We start from the raw sequence: 8,449 nt of genomic DNA on the forward strand, positions 1-8,449 counted from the left end.
CCAGCCCGTGTTAACATGTAATTTAAGTTCATCCTTCTCAAGACTTCAAACTTTGTTCCAGTATAGAGTTGGATAGGCATCATTTCCTCCACTGTTGTTTACTTTGTTGTTTACATTTGATTAGATGTTTGCAACAACTACCAGTTTTAAATTGTAGTTGTAAAAACATGTTCCTTATGTAGAACAGATCCATTTATTTGCTTATATAATTGTGAAACCTGCTATGTGTCTCCTTGTTTCTTTTTCAGAGTTGTATCCCTTATGCCAGGCGGAACTTTAGGGAGGATAGTGAGCCAAATCATATTGAGGACAGGGAGATGACCCCAAGATCCTGTCTTGATGAAGACAGTGATTTGAAGCTACTCACCAGCAGATGTGAGACAACCTCTATGCAGTCGCTGCCTCAATCAGTTCGACTTCTTCAGTCTCAACTTAAAGCGGAAAGGCTTGCTTCAGCTTAGCTCCGACTTGAAGTCAAAGATGCACAGAAGATGTCAGAGGCCTGCCTTGCGCACTATGGTGCCATACAGCTAGGGATGGAGCATCTATCGTTGACACAACTAAGGTCTCATCAGCTTGTTCGGCTGCTTGCGGGGCCCGTCCTAGCCAGGCCTAGTGCCTTCTGAAGTGCTCTCAGTTCTGTATATTCCTTTGTCGACACGTTTATATGCATTGGTGGTGACCTTTGATGCCTAGTTTATGTAATCCGCGGTCACGCTGCGCTTTATTATCACCGGTAGTGAACTTCGATTCCCAGTGGGTGTAATATGCTATAATTTCTTTATTGTATAGTCTAGGTTTATTATTTGGTCGGTATGCTGTAATTTAGGCCGGAAGGTTCAGTGGATCTCAGTGTTGTTGGTCTTCAGGCCAGCCCGTTACTCATATGGGCCAAAACATGGGCCTATAATCATCTTGGGCCATTAGCAGGTCCAAACCTCTAGTAGTTTCCCGCCTTTAATAGGCCGAGTAAAGTTCTAGCCAGCTGGGCCAGAGAATACCATGGGCATTTAACAGGCTAAAACCTAGATTGGGCTAGTGTTGGGCCAAAAAATTCACTGGCCAATATAGGTCGAAATTGCCTAAGGTCCATGTTTGGCCCACATAGGGCGAGCAGTTAACAGGCCAAAATATATCTCGGGCCTGTTTGGCCCAATAAAATTATGGGCTTTAAGCAGGCCGATATCCACACGGGCCATAGGCCCAAAAGTGTCACGGGCCATTATCAGATGGGCTGTAAGCAGGCCGGATTCAACGCGGGCTGTAATTAGGCCCAACTGTTCCACGGGCCATTAACAGGCCGATAGGCCTGTTGCACTGAAATTTATCCACGAAGACTACGGGACGTTAAGAGGCCTAAAGTTACTTCGGACAAGAAATAGCCTAGTTTCTGCATGGGCCGTTAAAGGGCCTAAAGTTAAACCGAGCCGGCAACGTCCCAGATGCACCACGGGCCGCTAACAGGCCGAAAGTATTATCGGGCCGAACTGGTTAACGGGCATTTAACAGGCTAAAATACAAGCATGTCTTAGAATGGGACCAAAAGAATAGTGGCCTGTTAACGGGCCTGATCCGATATGGGACGTAATTTGGCCCAAAACACGGCAGGCTGTGAACGGGCCTGATCTGCTATGAGCCTCAATTTGGCCCAAAACATGGCAGACTGTTAACGGGCCAGCCCACTAATGTTTGAAAAAACATGGTGGGCCTTTAGCTAGTTCGGCCTTTTCACTGGAATGGGCCTCTGTTGGGCCGTGCCACGTGTCAACATATCATAGGCGCCTCCTGTCCAATGAATGGATGACATCTGTCCCAATGGTGAGCAAACACGTGTTTCCTCTGGCCAATGAGAATTTTACACATGGAAAATCCCCATTGGTCCAGGCTGTTAACGGGTTATCGGATCCAAAATCGGACCCGATAGCTTAATGGCAACCCGTTACGGTCGATGCCACATGTCGGTCACCCTTGACGAAAGCACTTCTATGACGCGTGATTTATCATCATGGAAGTGGACACTTCTGTGATGATAATTTTGGTAATGTCATGGAACACTTCTACGACAGCACAGGTATGACTATCTTGATTCTGTCATAAAATTGTCATGGATGTACATGCATGACAGAAAACATGATCTACTATGACAAACACATATCATCACGGAAGTGTTTTTTTGTAGTGATTGGATGAGCAATCGGTAGGGAAGCTGGTCCTTGCGGATATAGGAAGCCTCTTCGCATCCTTTATTGCATACCCGGATGACCGCGTGTTACCGCCCAATGGCCAATGCCACGCCCCCCACGAATGTAGAAGCTTCCCTCCCTCGTCTAGCTGGTTCGCACGTTTTCCCCTGTTTTTTGCCGCCTGCCCACCTATAGAACCACCTTGCGCCAGCCAATTCCTCTCCAAACACCTAGGGAGGCGGTTGAACCGAACAAGTCTAACTTGTTTCTAGTGGGTACATTGATGTGGCATTGAAAGGGTGTGATAGCTCACTCTGGCAAAATAATTGACTACCGCGTTGGCATACATGAGCATGGCGCCCACTTGTCAGCGTGCTAGATGGAGGAAGGAACACAAGACAAAATGGAGCGCGGAAGGGTGTGAATCAATTGGCTCATGTGTGATGACCACTGGAGCAATCCACTCAGATTGTACTACATTAAAAAATTCATGCAAACACGATGGTTATACTGTGAGTAGGTGACCATGTGCTTGGGTCTTCGCCTCTTCCGGAAGACGAAAAATGATGGTGGTACTACAGTATAGATACTTCTGGCAATCTGACACCGAATGAAGTATTGCACGTCCATTGCATGTATTAAGCGCACTATCGTAAAGCAAAGCTTCTCCTCGTCCAGTGAGCCACCGCGCGCGCGTGAGCAAGGGAGAGGTCATACTAGTAGTAAGAAAATCTTCTCCTCATTTGTGAGTTGACGGGACACATCAAAAGTAGTGTATTAGTCTCCAAAAAGGGCTGACCATGTCCATGGCTACCATCCTGTTGGGGATATAACTATTTGTGTAAGCCGCCCAGGAGGGGCCGGGTTACGCAAAGAGGGACTCATCAGAAGAAGCCCAAGATCAAGCATGAAGATGGCGGTTCAATAAAGGGTCTAAAGCCCACAGGCGACTTAAGGCCCATAGTGGTAAACCGCCATCATGGCATGACTTGTATCATAAGGTAGAATTAACTAGTCACCGAGCCGGAGACTGTCTATGAGCCGGCCGGGACTCTGTAGGCCGCAGGGCGTCAACCTGTGTATATAAGGGGACGACCCGTCGGCGGTTTAAGGGAAGAAAACAACTGATCGAGAGCCAGGCATAGCGTATCTTGCTCCCTGGTCATTGAAACCTCAAGCAGTACCAACCCAACTAGACATAGGCCTTCCTTCACTGTAAGGGGCTGAACTAGTATAAACCTCTCGTGTCCTTTGTCCCGATTAACCCCTTTAAGCTTCCTAGTTGCGATGGCTCCACGACTAAGTCCTTGCAAGAGGACATCTGCCGTGACAATTCCACCACAGTTGGCGCCCACCATGGGGCCAGCGCATGGTGGATTCGAGTTCTTGAAGGGCAGCTTCGAAGGGCTCGAGGGATACGCAGTTGGCCGGATGACGAAGAGTCATCGCGGCAAGATCTACATCGACGACAAAGGCTGGGGCCCTAACGCCGGTTCAATTGAGTACGGCTACTGGGTCCCCTTTGGCGGAATTCACGTCTTCATCGGCCGGATTGGTGAGCCGGGCCCTGAGCCGGACAGCTGCACCGACCTCGTCGAGACGGCTCAGTGTGCGAAACCCGCCCGAGCTCAACCCGTCGTGAAGCGTGCCTTTGTGGGTTGCATCCATGGAGGTGAACTTCCTGAAGGATTGGAAGGTGATGGTGAGCCGGCCGTCCTCTCTGACGATAATTCATCCGCCGGCTCAACAGATTCGCTGTATCAAGTTCAAGATGGCGTGCTTGAGGGCTGTTCCGATGGCAGCACTATTCCGGACCTCTCAGAGTCGCCAAACCGGGCAAGAGTCTTCATGGCTGGTACTCAACCCGGCCAAAATTCTATGGCTTCAGCGGCGATAACGTCCGGGTTAGGAGCAGCCGGGGCAGGAGGCCCTGTGCGCTCACTGGCTCAGGTGCTGATGGATCTCATGGATAAGCTTACGGCTTTGTTAACTGTTGTAGTCATCCCTGCGAACCAATCTGAGCATGAGGCGGAGGTGGCACAGGTTCGCGACGAGATCGCCCGGGTCAAAGAAACCTTAGCAGCTGAGGACGCTAGATTAGCAGCAGAGCGGGCGGCTTTGGACGTACGGGCGCAGCAACTTCGGGCAGAGGCCTTGCAGCTCACGTTGAGCCTGAATGCATCTAATGAGGTAATGAGGAGGAGACACTCAGTTCCGTTTACCTCAGAATTATGATCCTCAGAATCTCTTTGCTACACCCAGGGCCGGCTCAAGTAACTTGCCAGGTGCGAATCAGCTTATTACATCTAGAGCGGGAGGTCCAGTCTGGCCTCAGGGGATGGCACCGCCTCACGGCAATATGGCACCGCCCAATTACGTGCCAATACCGCAGGGTCACTTCTCCAACCCCATGGAGAACTTAATTGCAGCATCAGCACGTTTGGCGGCTCTCCCGGTAGATGGGAATGATCCGACAGTGGTGGAAACCCGGAAGATCAGAGAACTTGTCCAAACAACCCTGGCTCAGCAAGAGACCTACTCCTACAGCCGGGATAGGACTCACTCGACTCCTCTGCCCTGGTTAGCTCCGCCTCGTCAAAACCGGAGCCCGAGTTATAGTAGGAACATGGAATCAGAGGCCTTGTCAAGTAACGCTCAGTGCCGGAACCAGCCCGACGGGCATAACCCGGTTCAGGATCGGATACGTCAGGAGGACGAGCGGGCGGCTCAGCTAGCAGCCCAACAGAACTCACTAGCTTACCCGACGACTTCCGTTGAAGCGGGGGTTGCTACTAGAACCGGAGGAGTTCCTTGTCTGGTACCGGCTTTACGTAATGTACGTCTGCCCAAGGATTTCAAGGGGCCTCGGAAGGTGCTGAATTATACTGCCGATTTATAGCCTAGGGCATGGATTGAAAGTTATGAGATGGCTATGGAGCTGCTAGAGGTTAGTGATGAGGCGATGGCTAAATATTTCACCATGATGCTAGACGGAACGGCCCGTTCTTGGTTAAAGGGTTTGCCACCCAACTCCATTAGTTCATGGGCGGAGCTAAAAGCCCGTTTCATCCAGAACTTCAAAGATACTTGCAAGCAGTCTATGTCAATTGTGGATCTGACAAATTGTAAGTAGGAAGAAGGTGAATCTATGACTCATTGGGTGCGCCGGGTCAAGGATATAATACATTCGTCTGACAAGATGGATGCCGGCTCAGCAGTTCTCATGCTGGAGAAGAATTGCCGCTTTGAACCTCTGAGACAGAAGCTGGGGTGCCTTAAGCGTGATTGCAACGATATGGGGACGCTGATGGCGACTTTAGTCAAGTATGCCGATTCTGATAGTACCAAGGATCCCGTGTCTGATGAGGAAAAGACAGGGAAGGGAAAGAAGAACGACAATGGAAAGGGTCAGCAGCATAACCCGGCGAGTCAAGGAGGTAATAAGCGTAAGGCGGACAGTAACCCGGAATTTGTGGCCAATGCACAGGGTAACAATCAGAAGCGTAAGGGAAAGCCACCCCGGTTTGGTGGGTCAGGTCCGTCTCTCGAGCAACTACTCAATGAACCATGCCCAAAACACGGTACCCAGGAACGACCAACGACTCATTTATGGAAGGATTGCGCAATCATGAAAGCTTTCAAGAATTCTAACACATTTGATGGCAATCAAGGCCCAGGCGGCGGTTCAGGAGCCGACGGCTTTCATGGCCCGGGCGGTGGTTCAGGATCCGGTTTTCAGGGAAGCCAGGGTGGTTATAATCAACAGCAGTCTGGTCAAGGAGGTCAGCAGCAGCAGGAGTCGGGTTATCAGAGCCGTCCGAAACAGTTAAGCAGTGGGCAGTATCACGTGTTCACCACAAGTTTGTGTAAACATGATCAGAAAGTTCATAAGAGGGCTGTGAATTCTGTTGAACCGGCAGTCCCTCATTACTTGAGGTGGTCGGAACAGCCTATTGTCTGGAGCAGGGAGGATCACCCTCCCCGGGTTGATAATTCGGGTCAACTGGCCCTAGTGGTGGCACCGCAAGTTGGTGGTTATAAGTTTACTAAAGTGCTCATGGATGGAGGTAGCAGCATCAACATCCTCTATTACGAGACCTTCGGCGCATGGGCTTAACTGACAAGAATTTAAAGACTTCCAACACCGTCTTCCATGGAGTGGTGCCCGGTAAGTCAGCGTATCCTGTGGGGAAGATTGAGCTAGAGGTGGCCTTCGGAGACGAGCATGATTCTAGGGCGGAAAAATTAACTTTTGAGGTGGTCAAAATCAAGAGTCCATATCACGCTTTGTTCGGGCGGCCAGCCTATGCCAAATTCATGGCACGGTCGTGTTATGTGTATCTACAGCTCAAGATGCCGGGTTACAAGGGTACCATCACTGTGCATGGAAGCCGAAAGGTGGCCCTGGAGTGTGAAGAGGGCGATGCGGCTTACGCCGAGTCTGTATGTGCAGTGGAGGAGCTCAAATTTTATCAAGATAACGTTGACCCGGCAGATATGACTTCTCTCAAGAAGCCGACTACGGAGCATGACCCGACCTTGAAGTTTAAATCGGCTGCAGAGACTAAGCTTGTTGATTTCACTCCAGGCGATTCATCTAAGCAATTCAGCATCAGTGCCAACTTGGATCCTAAATAGGAAAGCGCGCTCATTGAGTTCATCCGTGAGAACTGGGACATCTTTGCATGGAAACCTTCTGACATGCTGGGTGTACCGAGAGAACTCACTGAGCACACTCTTAATATTGATCCGAAGTATAAGCCGGCCAGGCAATTTCTGTGGCGATTCAATGAAGAGCAACGAAAAGCTATAGGAGAAGAGGTCGCCTGGCTCTTGGCGGCTGGGTTTATTGTTGAAGTTTTTCACCCAGAATGGTTGGCTAACCCGGTGCTCGTACTCAAGAAAAATGGCACCTGGCGGATGTGTGTGGATTACACGGACCTAAATAGGGCTTGTCCGACTGATCCTTTTGCTCTCCCCCGTATTGATCAAATCATTGATGCTACGGCAGGTTGTGCGCGTTTGAGTTTTTTGGATGCTTATTCTGGCTATCATCAGATCAAGATGGCAGTTAAGGACCAGGAGAAAACGGCCTTCATCACCCCGTTCGGAGCCTTCTGCTATGTGTCTATGCCGTTTGGGCTCAAGAGTGCCCAGGCGACTTATCAACAATGTGTACAGAATTGTCTTCACGATCAAATTGGGCGCAATGTTCATGCTTATGTGGATGACATAGTAGTGAAATCCAGAGAGGCGGAAACCTTGATATCTGATCTCAGAGAAACCTTTGACAATCTCCGGGTTTACAAAATGATGCTTAACCCAGAGAAGTGTGTATTTGGTGTGCCTGCAGGCAAGCTTTTGGGATTCTTGGTCTCAAACAGGGGCATCGAGGCTAATCCGGAGAAGATTAAGGCAATCACTTCTTTGGCTAAACTGGCATGTATTAATGATGTTCAACGATTGACAGGTCGTGTTGCCGCTTTGAGCCGGTTCATAAGCCGGTTAGGTGAGAAGGCCCTACCGCTGTACCAATTAATGAAGAAGGCATACACCTTTGTCTGGAGTGATGCCGCTAATGCTGCTTTTGAGGATTTGAAGAGGCAGTTATCTGAACCGCCGGTTCTTGCGGCTCCCATTGACAAAGAGCCTTTGCTGTTATATGTGGCTGCTAATTCACGAGCCGTCAGTGTGGCGATTGTGGTAGAGCGCAAGGAGGCTGGTAAGGAACACCCGGTTCAACGGCCGGTTTATTATGTCAGTGAGGTACTCATCGAGTCAAAGCAAAGATATCCTCATTGGCAGAAACTTGTTTACGGGGTGTTCATGGCAAGCCGGAAGCTGAAGCAATACTTCCAAGGTCACCCTATCACTGTGGTAAGTTCTGCCCCCTTGGGAGACATTATTCAGAACAGAGAGGCTACAGGACGAGTCGCCAAATGGGTCATCGAGCTCGGGCCTCATGGTCTAAAGTACGCGTCGCGCACTGCCATTAAGTCCCAAGCTTTGGTGGATTTCATCAACGACTGGACAGAGCTACAGGCACCTGAGGAGAAGCCCGATAACACTTATTGGATTATTCACTTTGATGGGTCCAGACAGTTGGAAGGCTCGGGGGCCGGAGTTGTATTAACTTCCCCTCGGGGTGACAAATTTTGTTATGTGCTCCGGCTTATGTTTCCTTGCACTAACAATGCAGCTGAGTATGAGGCCCTGCTCCATGGTCTCCGGATGGCCAAAGAGATGAACTTGAGCCGGGTAAGATG

The sequence above is a fragment of the Triticum dicoccoides genome, chromosome 7A (assembly GCF_002162155.2).
Source record: "Triticum dicoccoides isolate Atlit2015 ecotype Zavitan chromosome 7A, WEW_v2.0, whole genome shotgun sequence".
NCBI classification, from domain to species: domain Eukaryota; kingdom Viridiplantae; phylum Streptophyta; class Magnoliopsida; order Poales; family Poaceae; genus Triticum; species Triticum dicoccoides.